The sequence below is a fragment of the Mustela erminea genome, chromosome 20 (assembly GCF_009829155.1).
Source record: "Mustela erminea isolate mMusErm1 chromosome 20, mMusErm1.Pri, whole genome shotgun sequence".
NCBI classification, from domain to species: Eukaryota; Metazoa; Chordata; class Mammalia; order Carnivora; family Mustelidae; genus Mustela; species Mustela erminea.
In genome coordinates this window covers 16,894,384-16,910,893 of record NC_045633.1, presented here as the reverse complement: position 1 = coordinate 16,910,893, position 16,510 = coordinate 16,894,384, and positions in this window count along the sequence as shown.

Genomic DNA, 16,510 nt, shown 5'->3' with positions numbered 1-16,510 from the left:
GGGGGGGCTGTTCTATGCCCTGTAGGCTGTTTAGCAGCGTCCCTGGTCCACCCACCAGATGCCAGGAGCACCTCAACCCCAGCTGCGGCAACCAAAAACGCCTCCAGAATTGCCACTGGGTTATTCAGTGACTCAATTTACTTTCCTATTAATAACTCCAAAAATAAACTGCTGACCTGGATAATTACATTATTCCCAAAGACATCTGGCAAGGAGGGTTGGAGAGTATCTGTGTTAAAAGCAAAATTCATTCAACACTTCTGAACCTCACACGCATTCATTCATTCAACCAACAAGGGAAAGAGTGCCTCTCCTGGCACCATGTTTGAGGTCTGGATTGGAGACTGCTCCATGAGGAGCAGAAAAAAAGAAATGCTGCTTCACGAGAGCAGCTGTCTCATGAGACCGTGGCTCATCCTTGAACTGGAAACACCCATTCTTGGAATCCCTCCTCCCCGGTCTCTGGACACTTAAACACAGGACATAGGTGGCTGGGCTCTTAGTCCCTTTCATAGCTCTTGCTCAGGAAATACTTTTTATCGAATCAGTGAATACAGACGCTGACACCACTCACAGGCAGATTTCTTACACCACAGGAAGAGTCCTGTGACTGCTGCAAACAGCACCTGGATTTTATCTGCCAGATGGCAACTCGTGGAATTTAAATTAATTAAAATAATGGCATTTGATATCTGGGTTGATAGGGGAAGAGTTTCAGTCTCAGGTTCTCAGGGCAACAAGCAAGCTTGAGAACATGGAGATCCCTTCTGTATTAAAGAAAATGACACGCGAGCAATGGAGAACATTTATTAAGCACTTACTGTGTACCAGGCAACCTGGTGAGCGTTTCCCCTGGCTTCTTTAATAACCCAGAACCCCCAAAGACTTAATACAGAAAGATAATGTCTCGTGTTAATAACTGTCACATTTCTTTACAGAATACTTTTTGTCCATAAAGACTCTCTGCTGCTCCTTGACCATATCTACAAGAGTAAATCATAAAGGAAACCCTTGTTTATAATTCAATTATCTTTTATGAGAGCCTTTGGAATTTGTTTTAAAAACAGTAATAATATTTTGAAATGGTAAAGAACAATGTGTTTCAGGGTTGGGTGTTTTTTACTTACATATTTTTAAGGATTTTATTTTGCTATCATTATTTTTTTTAAGTGGGCTCCTGACGCAATAGGGGGCTTGAACTCACAACCCTCAGATCAAGAGTCAGCCACATTAAGGACTGAGCCAGCCAGGAGCCCCTAATTGGCTGGGCCAAATTTAAACTGAACAGCCCTGATTCCTGGCTGAGGAGAATGATCGTTAATTCTGGATTTTTTTTTTTTTTTTGGAGTATTTTAAATCAAATAATGCAACAAACATTTTTGGAACATTTGAGTTGGTCATCAACCCAAATATATCAACCATTTATGGTAGAATATCTTTGTTACTTCTCAACTCTTTGATTTCCTTTATCAATTCAACAATACATTTTTGTATGTCTATTATATGCAAGGCAGTGACGGTGGGAAGTGGATTGGGCTTTTTCTTTTAATTTTTTTTTTTTTTTTAAGTAAACTCTACCTCCAACATGGGGCTCAAACTTAGAACCTCTGAGATCAAGAGTCACATACATGTCCTACCAACAGAGCCAACCAGATACCCCTGGGCTTTTTCTGTTTTACCATAAATTAAGATGTTACCTGGCTTGTTTTATTTCATTTTTATATAATAATATTAATAGTATCCCCATGTTATATATCCCTGGGCACACAGGAGCCCAGACAGGATCTAAGGCATCTGGCTTCCAAGCCCCACTTTGAGCTACAATACTGTGTACAAGAAACTGTTAACAGAGGTTCCTTCTGAGGAATGGTAACAGGAATTGGGGAGAGGGGGTACCATGTCTACCTTCTCACTTTATGCTTTTCTCTCTTTTTTTTTTTTAAGATTTTATTTATTCTATTTGACAGAAATCAAAAGTAGGCAGAGCAGCAGGCAGAGAGAGGGAGAGGGAAGCAGGCTCCCCACTGAGCAGAGAGCCCAATGCGGGGCTCGATCCCAGGACCCTGAGACCATGACCTAAGCCGAAGGCAGAGGCATAACCCACTGGCCCACCCAGGCTCCCCTATGCTTTTCTCTTCTACAGGGATCAGCCAACGATGGCCTGTAGGCCAACTCTGCATGTGTCTGCTTTTTTGAATAAAGTTTTATTAGAAAAGTGCATTCATTCATTTAGGTATTGTGTGCAGCTGCTTTCACCCTGCAAAGGCTGAGTTGAGTAGCTGAACCAGAGATCGTGTGGCCTACAAACTCAAAATATTCACTATCTGGCCCTTTACGGAAGTTTGTTGAACCTGGCTGTACTGTTTGAATTTCTTCTTTTATCACATGCATATAATACTTTAATAATAACATTTGGAGGATTCATACGCCGACACTATGGCATTGGAGCAGAGCTACAGGGAACCTCCAAGATAGTGAAGCCTGAGAGCCCAGGACACAGGCGTTACCCAGGGCTTTGGGGTGGGTGGAGGGAATCCTGGTGACTGTTATCTGAGACCTCCACTCTAACACCATTTTTCTTGGTTGCCTCTCTGGGTACAGTGGGCTCCCACGTTTTGCCAGAGAAGGCAGCAGACACTTCCTTTGTCCCCTTTCGCCCTAGAGATACCAGGATTTCTCCAGCGCTTTCTGATCCTCATTAAACAAGCAAAAGCCACTTCTCAGGGTGCATATAGTCCCACCATCCTTTGTGCCGCCAGCCCAGGAAAGGCTCCATTAACTATCCCACCCAAGAAGACTATGCATTTGCAAAACCTATAGAATCTTACATCACAAAGAGTGAACTCTAATGTAGATAAACTTTTTGAAAAAGTCAAGGAGAGGGGCACCTGGGTGGCTCAGTGGGTTAAGCCTCTGCCTTCAGCTCAGGTCATGATCTCAGGGTCCTGGGATCGAGCCCCATGTTGGGTTCTCTGCTCAGCGGGGAGCCTGCTTCCTCCTCTCTGCCTACTTGTGATCTCTCTCTCCTCTGTCAAATAAATAAATAAAATCTTAAAAAAAAAAAAAAAGGATACTGATATATTTTTTTAAAAAGTCCAGGAGGGAGAGGTGCCTGGCTGGCTCAGATGGGAGGGCACCCCCACTCTTTATCTCAGGGTTGTAAATTTAAGCCCCACATTGGGCACAGAGATTACTTTATAAAAAAATAAGTAAGGGGCGCCTGGGTGGCTCAGTGGTTGGGTTGCTGCCTTCAGCTCAGGTCATGATTCCAGGGTCCAGGAATCGAGCCCCACATCAGGCTACTTGCTGAGCAGGAACCTGCTTCTCCCCTGCCTGCCATTCCCCCTGCTTGTGCTAGCTCTCTCTCTCTTGCTCTCTCTGTCCAATAAATAAATAAGTCTTTTAAAAAAATAAAAAATAGGGAGCCTGGGTGGCTCAGCGGGTTAAAGCCTCTGCCTTCGGCCCGGCTCATGATCCCAGGGTCCTGGGATCGAGCCCCGCCATCGGGCTCTCTGCTCAGTGCAGAGCCTGCTTCTCTCTCTCTCTCTCTGCCTACTTGTGTTCTCTGTCAAATAAATAAATAAAATCTTTAAAAAAAAAAAATGAGTACATAAAACCTTAAAAAAAAGTTGGGGTGCCTAGGTGGTGCAGTCAGTTGGCCATCTGACTCTTTTTTATTTTTTTAAGATTTTATTTATTTATTTGAGAGAGAGACAGTGAGAGAGAGCATGAGAGAGGAGATCAGAGGGAGAAGCAGCCCCCCCCCCCCCCCGGTGGAGCTGGGAGCCAAATGGTGGAACTCAATGCCAGGACTCCGGGATCATGACCAGAGTGGAAGGCAGTCGCTCAACCAACCGAGCCACCCATGCGCCCGAGCATCTGACTCCTAGTTTCAGCTCACGCCCTGATCTCAGGGTTGTGGGATCAGGCTCCACGCCCAGTACAGAGTCTGCTTGAGACTCTGTCCCTCCCCTCCTCAAAATAAAAATAAATTTTTATTTTTATTTTTTTAAGATTTTATTTATTCACTTGAGACAGAGAAAGAGAGCATGAGCAGAGGGGAGAGGTAGAGGGAAATGGAGGAGCAGACTCTCTGCTGAGGACCCACAGACCATAACCTGACCTGAAGGCAGGCGCTTCACCATCTGAGCCACTCAGGTGCCCCTAAATAAATCTTTAAAGAAAAAAAGTCCAGGCACCTGGGTGGCTCAGTAGGTTTGGCCTCTGCCTTCGGCTCAGGTCATGATCACAGGGTCCTGGGATCAAGTCCCCCATCGGGCTCTCTGCTCGGCGGGGAGCCTGCTTCCTCCTCTCTCTCTCTATCTCTCTGCCTGTCTCTCTGTCTACTTGTGATCGCTCTCTGTCAAATAAATAAAAAATAAAATCTTTCGGGGCGCCTGGGTGGCTCCGTGGGTTAAAGCCTCTGCCTTCAGCTTGGGTCATGATCCCAGGGTCCTGGGATCGAGCCACACATCAGGCGCTCTGCTCAGCGGGGAGCCTGTTTCCCCCCTCTCTCTGCCTGCCTCTCTGACTACTTGTGATCTGTCTGTCAAATAAATAAAATCTTTAAAAAAAAAATAAGAAAAAAAAAGGGGAAAAAAATCCATGGGGATATTGGGGATCCAAAAATGGAATGCAGTGACAAATGAGTGTATGACAAAGGAGCTCTCACCTCGTTAAAGGAGGTGAAGAAAAGAAGGAGCTGACTTATGTGACTTTAGAAAATGGCATTTTTAATGGATACTGTAAAGCTGAAATCAAAGAACCATACACTTAAGGGGGAAGGGCTGAAATCCAGCCCAGGAAACCCCAGCTAACCTTGCTTCTTTTTTTTTTTTTTTAAAGATTTTATTTATTTATTTGACAGAGAGAAATCACAAGTAGTTGGAGAGGCAGGCAGAGAGAGAGAGGAGGAAGCAGGCTCCCTGCCAAGCAGAGAGCCCCATGCGGGACTCGATCCCAGGACCCTGAGATCATGACCTGAGCCGAAGGCAGGGGCTTAACCTACTGAGCCACCCAGGCGCCCCCTAACCTTGCTTCTGACAAAAAAGCCTCCATCTGCTCGCCCTCCCATGGGATGAGACAGGTATCTGCCAAGAGGGGCACCTCTTTTGAATTTGCATGGACGGTCCATAGACGGTGGTATTGCCCCTGCCTACGATCAAAGTCCTTTATTGTCCCCATTTTACAGATGAGGAAGCCAAGGCAACAGGAGGTTAACCAGCCCAACAAGAGATCCAATAAAGCACCAAGATTTCACATCTGGAAACAACTCGGAAGGTCCACTGACAGATGGATAAATAAAATACTGGTCTCTCCGAACAACGGAATATTATTCAGCCATGAAAAGGAAGAGCACACAGACACCTGCTTCGACATGGATGAGTCGTGAAATCAGTACACTAAAGTGAAAGCTGCTAGACACAAAAGACCACCTACTGTAGGATTCCATTTATACGACAGATCCAGAACCCGCAAATCCATAGAGACAGAAAGTGAATTAGAAGTTGCCAGGGGCTGGGGGTGGGGGAGCAGGGAATGGCTAGTAGGTCCTGCATGGGGTACGGGGGCGGGGAAAACAAAGATGTTGTAAATTGACTCTGCTGAAGGTTACACGAGTCCCTGCATACCCTACAAACCACTGAATTAACTACGCACTTAAAACAGGAGAATTACGTAGCATGTAAATTACATCCCAATAAAGCTGTTATTAAAAAAAAAAAAAAAAGTTCAGCTCTGACAGCGCACACACTACACCGTGGGAGCTCTTCACAGACTTGCCACGTTGCCCTCACCCAGGCAGGCCTGGGTAATATTTTAAAACCCACATCCAAGGAATTCCTAAATTAAAGCTCTGCCCGTGAATCCCTAAAGGCACACAAGTAGCCATTGTTTTGCCTGGTCCACTCTGTGCCAGCCGCATTTCCTATATTAATTCCACTTTTTCACAGCAGCCAGGCAGGTTGGTTCTAGGCTCCCATATGTTCTGGGACAATATGGCAACATTTAAAGCTAATCATTGAACACTACTTTTTTTTTTTTTTTAAGATTTTATTTATTTATTTGACAGACAGAGATCACAAGTAGGCAGAGAGTCAGGCAGAGAGAGAGGGGGAAGCAGGCTCCCTGCTGAGCAGAGAGCCCAATGCAGGACTCGATCCCAGGACCCCGAGATCATGACCTGAGCCGAAGGCCGAAGCTCAACCCACTGAGCCACCCAGGCGCCCCTGAGCACTACCTTTGACCATGGGGGGAGGTATTTCTGTTTGTCAGCTCAGGAAGGGGTGGTAGAGACAGAAGGTGCTGCAGACCTCTGGGTCCTCCCCACCCTGAGGTTCCTGGAGTCTTAAATTTACGTGGGACGTAAGGAACTGGCATGATTTCACTTCAAGACAAAAAGAAAGTGAGCCTTACCCCGATTCGTATCACACCGATTCAAATTCGCACTGAAAATGACAACCCTACGTGACTATCTTTCTTTTCTGGAGAGGTTGGTAACTTCTTCTCCAAAGTCACACAGCAAATGATTGACAGAACCAGGATTCTGAGTAAGCCTGTCTAAATCGGTGAGGCTGGGGCTCCAGCCTCCCAAGGCTCCACCTCCCTCCGGGCATCCTGGTCTCCTCTGAAAGGCTCATCTTCACAGAGTTTGAAGTAGGCAGCACTGATGGGATCCAGTTGGGAAAGGAAAAGCGTTGAGACAGTTACTCCCAGAGGGACAGGAGAGTATGCCTTTTTAAAAGTATCTGGTCTGGGGGTGCCTGGGTGTCTCAGTGGGTTAAGCCTCTGCCTTGGGCTCAGGTCATGATCTCAGGATCCTGGGATCAATCCCACATCAGGCTCTCTGCTCATCGGGGAGTCTGCATCTCCCTCTCTCTCTCCCTCTGTGCTTTCTTTCTCTCTCTCTCAAATAAATAAAATCTTTAACAACAACAACAACAACAAACCTTAGATTAAAACCTTAGTTTAAAAAAAAAAAAACACCAAGTTTCTGGGGCACCTGGGTGGCCCAGTTGTTAAGCTTCTACCCAGGTCATGATCTCAGGGTCCTGGGATCAAGCCCTGTATCCAGCTCCCTGCTCGGCGGGAGGCCTGCTTCTCCCTCCCCCACTCCCCCTGCTTGTGTTCCCCTCTCTTGATGTGTCTCTGTGTCAAGTAAATAAAATCTTAAAAACAAACAAACAAACAAAAAAAAACCCTTAGTTTCCAAAGGTTTAAGTTTCTAAAACCTATTAATACTTTGGATTTGAGGGGCGCCTGGGTGGCTCAATGGGTTAAGCCTCTGCCTTCAGCTCAGGTCATGATCTCAGGGTCCTAGGACTGAGCCCCACATCGGGCTCTCTGCTCAGCGGGGAGCCTGATTCCTCCCCTCTCTCTGCCTGCCTCTCTGCCTAACTAGTGATCTCTCTCTCTGTCAAATAAATAAAATCTTAAAAAAAACACCAAAACTTTAAAATAGAAAAATAAAAATAAATACTTTGGATTTGAACAGAAGCTTTTGACTTCACTGACCCGTTTGCTCTCATTTGTTTTTCTGCGGAACAGGCATGTGATGGAGCAGAACGCATTCAGACCACGTGAGCTCAAAGCCCTCATCTGTCAGAACTTGCTTCTGCATGTACTGGAAATAGAGATTCACGCCTCCCTGTCCTCCTCACCGAGAGACAGTCAAGTTGAGATGGGATAAAGCAGAAGCTGGCAAACTACAACTCGTTGGCCACATGTGTCTGGTTTCTTTCCTGTTTCCGTAGAGCCCAGGAGATAAAAATGCTTTTTACGTTTTCCAATGGTTGAAAAACAAAATCAAAGAATGATATGTCATGGCAAAGGAATATTATGTTCATTTCACATTTCAGTGTCCATTAACAAGGTTTTGTTTGAATACTGCCACACCCATTCATGTACTTATTGTCTATGGCTGTTAGACTGGCCGAGCGAAACAGTTGGGACAGACTGGGTGACGACTAATTCCTAATGCACCTTTATAAAAAGACTGCCAGGGCAGGGCGCCTGGGTGGCTCAGTGGGTTAAAGCCTCTGACTTCGGCTCAGGTCATGATCTCAGGCTCCTGGGATCGAGCCCCACATCAGACTCTCTGCTTGGCGGGGAGCCTGCTTCCCCCTCTCTCTCTCTGCCTACCTCTCTGCCTACTTGTGATCTCTGTCTGTCAAATAAATAAATAAAATTAAAAGAAAAAAAAAAAAAAAGACTTCCAGGGCACCTGAGTGGCTCAGTCGGTTGAGAATCTGACTCTTGATTTTAGTTCCAGTGGAGACCTTGTGGTACTGGGATCTGTACTCCATGGGGAGTCTGCTTGTCTCTCCCTGTGCCCTTCCCCCTGCTCTTGCTCACTCTTGCTCTTTCTTTTGTTCTCTCGCTCTCTCAAATAAATAAATCTTTTTAAAGAGGTCGGGGGGCACCTGGGTGGCTCAGTGGGTTAAAGCCTCTCCTTCAGCTCAGGTCATGATCTTGGGGTCCTGGGATGGAGCCCCGCATCAGGCTCTCTGCTCAGCAGGGAGCCTGCTTCCTCCTCTCTCTCTCTCTGCCTGCCTCTCTGCCTACTTGTCATCTCTCTCTGTCAAATAAATAAATAAAATCTTAAAAAAAAAAGAGAGAGAAAGACTACTGCCCCCAAGATAAATAATGATCTTGGTGAAATAGCACACATAATATATAAAAATCAGTTACTGTTTATTCTTCCTTATTAACAATGTTCCTAATATACACATCCAAGTTCTTTTAACCTCCTATATTTGTGAACTATGAGATTAATTTGTGAGCATGCAGTATCTTTTATATTTTTCTAGATATTAACCCAAGAAATGACAAATGCAGGAAAAAATACTCATGATATAGACAAAGGACAGAAATCCTTGATGTGGATTTTAGATACAGACAAACTAAGCTTATACTCATTTATTTGGTCATAAAACCAAATAACAAATAGTGAAATATGTTCAACTAAGTAAGAAATCCAAATTAAACACAAGGTAATTTTTCATCCTGTAGATTAGCCATGGTTAAAATTTAAAAGATGGAATACCCAGGAATAGAGAAGATGCAGGAAAAATGGACATTCATGGCACATGGGATGGCTCCCTGAATATGAAATAATTTTAAATGTGTTAACCTCTTCACATTTAAAATGCCTTTTAAAAAAAATACATAGGTTTGGAACAAAAAGACATAAAACACTTTCCATTATTTATTTGACAAATATTTTAGGACCATCAAATGAGTGCCAGCCCATGAGAAAGAATTTACATTTGATAAAATTGCAATGGAAAGCCACTGCAGGTTTCTAGCAGGGGATGGCATGACCAGATTTACACTTTTAAAAATATCTCTTTGGCTGCTGGGTGGAGATTTAGCCCTGGGGCAGAGAGACCAGTTAGCAGGCTTTGTCAATTACCAACGAGAGATGAAGAAGGTACATAAAATAAAATAGAAAAGTTACTCAAGGGTACCAACCACCGCTCTGCCCAGCGCTACCTTCGCCTCACCTATGAGGGTCTTCAGCACGTTCTTTTCAACCTTTCACAACAATGCTTGGGCCCAAAGCAGACACTCCAGGCCAGCTGTACGAACCAAGTATCATATGAGCCACATTTGTGATTCTTAATCTTCTAAGAGTCACATTTTATTTATGTATTTATTTTAAGTTAACATCTCCGCCCAGTGTGGGGCTCGAACTGAGGACCCCCACATCAAGAGTCCAACGCTCTACCGCCTGAGCCAGCCAGGCGCCTCTCTAGGAGTCACATTTTAAAGTTTTTATTTATTTATATGAGAGAGAGAGCACAAGCAAGGGGAGCGGCAGAGGGAGAAGCAGGCTCCCCGTGAGCACGGAGCCTGATGCAAGGCTTGATTCCAGGACCCTGGGATCATGACCCAAGCCAAAGATAGATGCTTAACTGACTGAGCCACCCAGGCACCCTTAGGGGTCACATTTTATCCTTTAATTTAAAAAAAGACTTTATTCATTTTTTTTTCAGAGAAAGAGGGAAAGAGAGGCACACACAGGGGGAGCAGCAGGCAGAGGGAGAAGTAGACTCCCTGCTGAGCAAGGAGCCCATGCAGGACTTGACCCTGGGATCATGACCTGAGCCTAAAGCAGACATTCCAGGAGTCACATTTTAAAAAGTAAAACACAGGGGCACCTGGGTGGCTCAGTGGGTTAAGCCTCTGCCTTAGGCTCAGGTCATGATCTCAGGGTCCTGGGATCGAGCCCCACGTTGGGTTCTCTGCTCAGCGGAGAGCCTGCTTCCTCCTCTCTCCCTGCCAGCCTGCCTCTCTGCCTACTTGTGATCTCTCGCTGTCAAATAAATAAATAAAATCTTTTAAAAAAGTAAAACACAGTTCCTCAGGAAGTTAAACAGTTACCATATGACCCAACAACTCTGCTAGAGATAAATCCAAGGGAACTGAACATTTCTGTGCACACAAAACCATATATACAAATGTTCATAGCAACTTGATTCTTAATAGCCAAATAGTGGAAGCAACTCGTATGTTCCTCCACTCTTGGATAAACAGCATGTAGAACATATCCGAACAACACACTATTATTCAGCCTTAAGAAGGAATGAAGTACTGACAGATGTCAGACACGGGTGGCCTTCCGAAACAATATATTAAGTGAAAGAAGCCAGTCACAAAAGGCTACTTAGTATATACTTCCTTTTATAGGAAATGTCCAGAAAAGGCCAGTCCTAGACAGAAAGGATATTAGTGGCAGCCGGCGCTGGGGGAGGAAGAGTGGGGAGTGGCAGCTAATTGGCATGTGCAGGGGTATCTTTGGGGAGCAAGGCAAATATCCTGAGATTACCATTATAGCAAAGCTTGCACAGTTTTGTGAATATACTAAAATCTACCAAACTGCACACACGAAAGGGGTGAATATTGGGTTTGTGAGTTATATCTCGGTTAAAAATACATATATAGGGGCACCTGGGTGGCTCAGTGGGTTGGGGCCTCTGCCTTCAGCTCAGGTCATAATCCCAAGGTCCTGGGATGGAGCCCAACATCGGGCTCTCTGCTCAGCGGGGAGCCTGCTTCCCCCCGCCCCCTGCCTCTCTGCCTACTTGTGATCTTTGTCTGTCAAATAAATAAATAAAATCTTTAAAAAAATAAAATAAAATCTTAAAAAATATACACATATATACAAGATATATATATATATGTAGATATATATACACATACATACAAGTAAAGAGAATTGGTGATATTAATTGTAATAATACACCTAATTTAATCTAACTATATCCAAAATATCATTTCAATAGGTACTTGACATAAAGTTATTGATGAGACATTTTACATTAATTTTTCTTTTTAAAGCTTTTTATTTTTTTTAACTTTATTTATTTATTTAACAGAGAGCTCACAAGTAGGCAGAGAGGCAGGCAGAGAGAGAGAGAGAGAGAGTGGAGGAAGCAGGCTTCCCGCTGAGTGGAGAACCCAATGGAGGGCTCGATCCCAGGACCCTGAGATCATGACCTGAGCTGAAGGCAGAGGCTTTAAGCCACTGAGCCACCCAGGCGCCCCTGGTATATATTTCACACAGCACATCTCAACTTAGATGTTAAAATTCCATTGGGAATACTTGATCTGCATCTAAATTTCATCAAACTTACCTTTGAAAAAGTGGAGTCAAAATGTTATCATGTTTAAATACATGTCTTAATGTATACTTTTCAAATTTCCTTTGAATGTACTAATTTTTTAAAGAGTAGAACCACAGGGGCGCCTGGGTGGCTCAGTGGGTTAAGCCGCTGCCTTCGGCTCGGGTCATGATCTCGGGGTCCTGGGATCAAGTCCCGCATTGGGCTCTCTGCTCAGCGGGGAGCCTGCTTCCTCCTCTCTCTCTGCCTGCCTCTCTGCCTACTTGTGATCTCTCTCTGTCAAATAAATAAATAAAATCTTAAAAAAAAAAAAAAAAGAGTAGAACCACATACCAAATTGTTTCAAATGTACTTAAAACTCCTCCAGTAACAAAATCAAGCACTGTTTTTTTTTTTTAATTTAATTAAAATTAAATTCCATTAGAAGTTCAATTCCTGGGGCGGGCGCCTGGATGGCTCAGTTGATTGGGTGTCTGCCTTCACTCATGTCATGATCCCGGGGTCCTGGGATCCAGCCCCACATCGGGCTCCCTGCTCAGCAGGGAGTCTGCTTCTCCCTCTCCCTTCGGTGCTCCCCTGCTTGTGCTCTCTCTCTGTCAAATAAATAAATAAATAAAATCTCTAAAAGTAATAATAATAAGTGGTGCCTGGGTGGCTCAGTTGTTAAGCATCTGCCTTCGGATCAGGTCATGATCCCAGGGTCCAGGGATCAAGCCCCGCATCAGGCTCCCTGCTCAGCCTGCTTCTCCCTCTCCCACTCCCCCTGCTTGTGTTCCCTCTCTTCCTGTGTCTCTCTCTGTCAAATAAATAAATAAAATCCTAAATAAATAAATATAATAACAATAAAAGGCTATTTCCATCATCATAGAAAGTTCCTCAGCATCCCTCTCTTAGACGGTTACTGCGAGGATTAGCTGAATTGATGGACAGGCCTGTCTAGTTCTCAATACTCCATTCCATGCAGCTAATCCACGGCTGCCTCCTCCAGGAAGACCACTCCTCCAGGCTGGGCAAGGTCCAAGCCTCTCATTAGGCCTTTCCACTCTCTTCCCACTTGAAACTCTCTTCTGCCTCTTCCTAACTCCTAAATGAACCTGTCTCCCCCTCAACCCTTGATGGGAAAGTGTAAGATTCCTGAGGGCATCCCCAGGCCTGTCCAGGTGTTGGTACCCTCCAGGTGGCAGCCAGAATCATCCTTTCAAAATGTCACTGGCTGGAGTAACCTCCTTTCTTAAGAACTTTCCAGATCTGGCCTTGTTTGATCTGGCCCCTCCCAGCCTGCCTTTCCACCCCACCTTGGATTTAGAAGTCCCTCTGGCCTCCAGTCCTTTCCCCAAAATGCCATCCTCCTGCTTCCCACAGCCCTTGCCCCAGGTGAGTCCAGCCACATTCTTAGGGTACCCTCCTGCCCCCCAACACTGTACCTCAAACTGCTCCTTTCCAGTAGTTGCTGTTGCGAGCATCTGTGTGTTACTGTTCCGATGAAAAGCCTTGATAAGTTAATGGGTTATTATGTGCTTATAATGCTTTTCTTCTGCTAGATGTGAATCTCTTGAATGAGCTGGGCCCCATCTGCTTCATCTGTCCCCTACCCCCAGGGTCTGGTGCACATAGGTGCTCAATAAATTAGGTGAGCTGAAATTTTTTTCTTAATATAGATTTAAAAAAAAGAAAAAAATCCTGTCTCCTCTATTGAAATGTAGCCCCGAAAGGTAGAGCAGCCCTTATCTGTTCAAGGTAGCATGGGCAGGAAAGACTCAAATATCGCCTAGAGGAAGAAACCGATTCATTTCATTCATTTCGTTTGCAGGTTTCTGGGAGCCAGAATGTCTGAGACAGCTGGGGTCAGCAGCCTATCTGCTGCATGGGGCTGGGGGGGGGCATCCCCCGCTCCAAGCAGCACCCCCCTCCCCCTCAAAACCTCAGGATGCGCACAACCTTCTCCCCACCTGTGCGGTGCCCCAGGGTGGAATTTCCACAAAGTCAAGGCAAGGAAAGGCACCCTTTGCACAGGGAAATCTAAGAACACAGGCAGCAGGGTGCTGTCAACCACAAAGGAACCAGATTAAGCCCCCCCCACCCCCCACCCCCCACCCCCAGGGCTTCAGATTAAATCAAGGGAGGAAAACCACCTTACAAGTTTCCGTAGCTAGAACCAATGTCCAGTATTTCAGTGCTAACTTAAAAGATTTCAACTGTGGACTGATGTGATTCCCAGGTTTGATAATTTTTGTTTTGTTTGTTTTAGGAAGGGGGAGATGTAATGACATTTCTAAATACAATAGTCAATTCAGCGGTACTTGGTAAGATGATCTGTTCCTACTCTGGAAGAGAACTGGATTTAAAAAGATGATAAAGGTCACGTAAGGGATTTTCAAGGGGAATTATGACCGTACCGGATCTCCATCTCCAAGCCTGGGTTCTGTGTAGGAGCTCCTTCCCCCTTATTCTAGTTAGACCTGTAACAGCTCTGCCCTCCCGTCTCTAGCCTCTGCCCCATATCCATCCTTCCACTGGTTACCCAGGACGCAACTCCTCCTTTTGGTCAGTCCACTCGACTTCCTAAGCAACGCTGCCAAAGGCCAGAGAAAGGAACTCAGACGGGGACAGGATCCGCAGCAAAGCAAGAGGTCAAACGCGCATTTGCAAATCACATGCCTGCATACCTAAAACCCTCCAGACAGGGCTCGAACCCGCTAAGGAAGGCAAAGCCAGATTGCCACAAGGCGGCCACCACTGGTACCCACTACCCTGTGGCCCTGAAATCCACAGCATTCTCAGGAACCCAAGCCACAGCATCGGAAAACACGATTCTTTAAAAAACATACCTTGTTTTCTGCTGTTGCCTCTCCAGCTAAAGCTAGTCAGGAGCAGCCTGGATTGGAAACTGGTGCTGGGGATGTGAGGGGGAAGCTCCCGCAGGCACCTGGGGAGGGACCACCGAGGCAGAGACCAGGCTCGGCGCCTCTGGCTAGGCTTACAGCCCTGCCTGGGCATCTGCCTCCCTGGCGGCCTTGACGGCTTGGAAAATGCCATGAGAGAGAGCAAGGTCTCTGGGGCCTCACAGGCTGTTCTGTGCCCACCAGGAAGGACCTGGCCAAGAAGCGAAAAGAGTTCTGGTCCTCTCCCTCCCAGCCTCCAGCCTTTTTATAGGCCCCCTCCCAGCGGCCCACCCCCGCCGGCACAGGTCCAAAGGCAGGGGCTGGAATCATTCCTTCATCTGCATAACCTAAAGGTTTACTTAAGGCGTGGTTCCAAAACCAAAGAGGAGTTACTTTAAAGTAATTTTGAAGACCCACCTCTCTCTTTTTTTTTTTTTTTTTTTTAAAGTTACTTATTTACTTAAGTAATCTCTGTACCCAACCTGGGGCTTGAACTCACAGCCCCAATATCCAGAGTCTCAAGCTCTTCTGCCTAAGCCAGCAGCCACTCCACTTCTCTTGAAGGATAGTGGAAAAAACCCTCAGGTGAGGGCTTTCATTCCAAATACAGTAGTGCCTCCTTCCCTTTATCGGGGGTCACAGTCCAAGATCCCCATTGGACGCCTGAAACCGTGGGTCACAACAAATGCTACATAGACTGTTTTTTCCTATATACACATACCTGTGATATGCTTAACTTTTTTTGGGTGGGGGTTAACATTTTTTTTTTAAGATTTTATTTATTTATTAGACACAGAGAGAGAGATCACAAATAGGCAGAGAGGCAGGCAGAGAGAAAAGGGGAAACAGCCCCCTGCTGAGCAGAGAGCCCAACTGGGGCTTGATCCCAGGACCTGAGATCATGACCTGAGCCAAAGGCAGAGGCTTATTAACCCACTGAGCCACCCAGGTGTCCCTTAACATTTTATTTTTAAGTAATCTCTATGCAACAGTGGGACTTGAACTCACAACCGCAAGATCCAGAGTTGCACAGCTCTACCAATGGGCAATCCAGGAGCCCCGCCACACACCTATGATAAAGTTCAAATTTACTAATTAGGCACAGTCAGAGAGTAACAATAATAACGGCTGATAAAATAGAACAATTATAACTATACTGTAATAAAAATTATGTAAATGTGGTCTTTCCCTATCTTACTGGACTCTCCCTTCTTCTTGTGATGCTGTGAGACGATCAAATGCCTCCGAGATCCGCTGAGGGGAACGGGATGGGTGCTGTGACATCGTCTTAGCTACTGTCGACCTCCTGACCGTCCATCAGAGGCGGGATCAGCTGTTTCTGGACTGTGCTGACCACAGGTATCTGAATCCTGAAAACTAAAACTACAGGTAAGGGGGAGCTACTGTATTCACTAGGAGGTTTTGATAGACACATAGATACATAGGTAGATAGAATGAATAAATTGACCTGCGGTACAAATAAATCTCTGCTATGGCAATACTGTACGTTTCATCTTATCCATCCTTTCCCTGCAAACTTAGCCTTAAATGGGTCCCAGTGTTGGCTCTTGCCGTGTACCTTGGGGCTAACAAATCAGGCCCTCTTTAGAGAGTATCTTTAAAATCTTAAACATACTTTCTCATTGTTTAATCACATCACAGTACAGGTTCTTTGCATGGTTAAAGGAAACATAATTTAACATAACATGACTGCAGGTCACACATGGTACCTAATACTGGTTCATGTGTTACACCGCTCCACTAATGAGTTCATTAATGTGAAATGATTGGGCAATTTTATTTATTTTTATTTTGTTTTATTTTATTTTATTTATTTTTATTCCATGCCCAGCATGGAGCTTGAACTTAGGATCCCCGGATTAAGAGTCACATGCTATACTGACTGAGCCAGTCAGGTGCCCCATTTCTTTTTAAGGTAATATGGTGATTTTAAATGCTTTATATTTTCCAGAAAATCCTTAGTAGGTTGTTACTCAGGTGTTT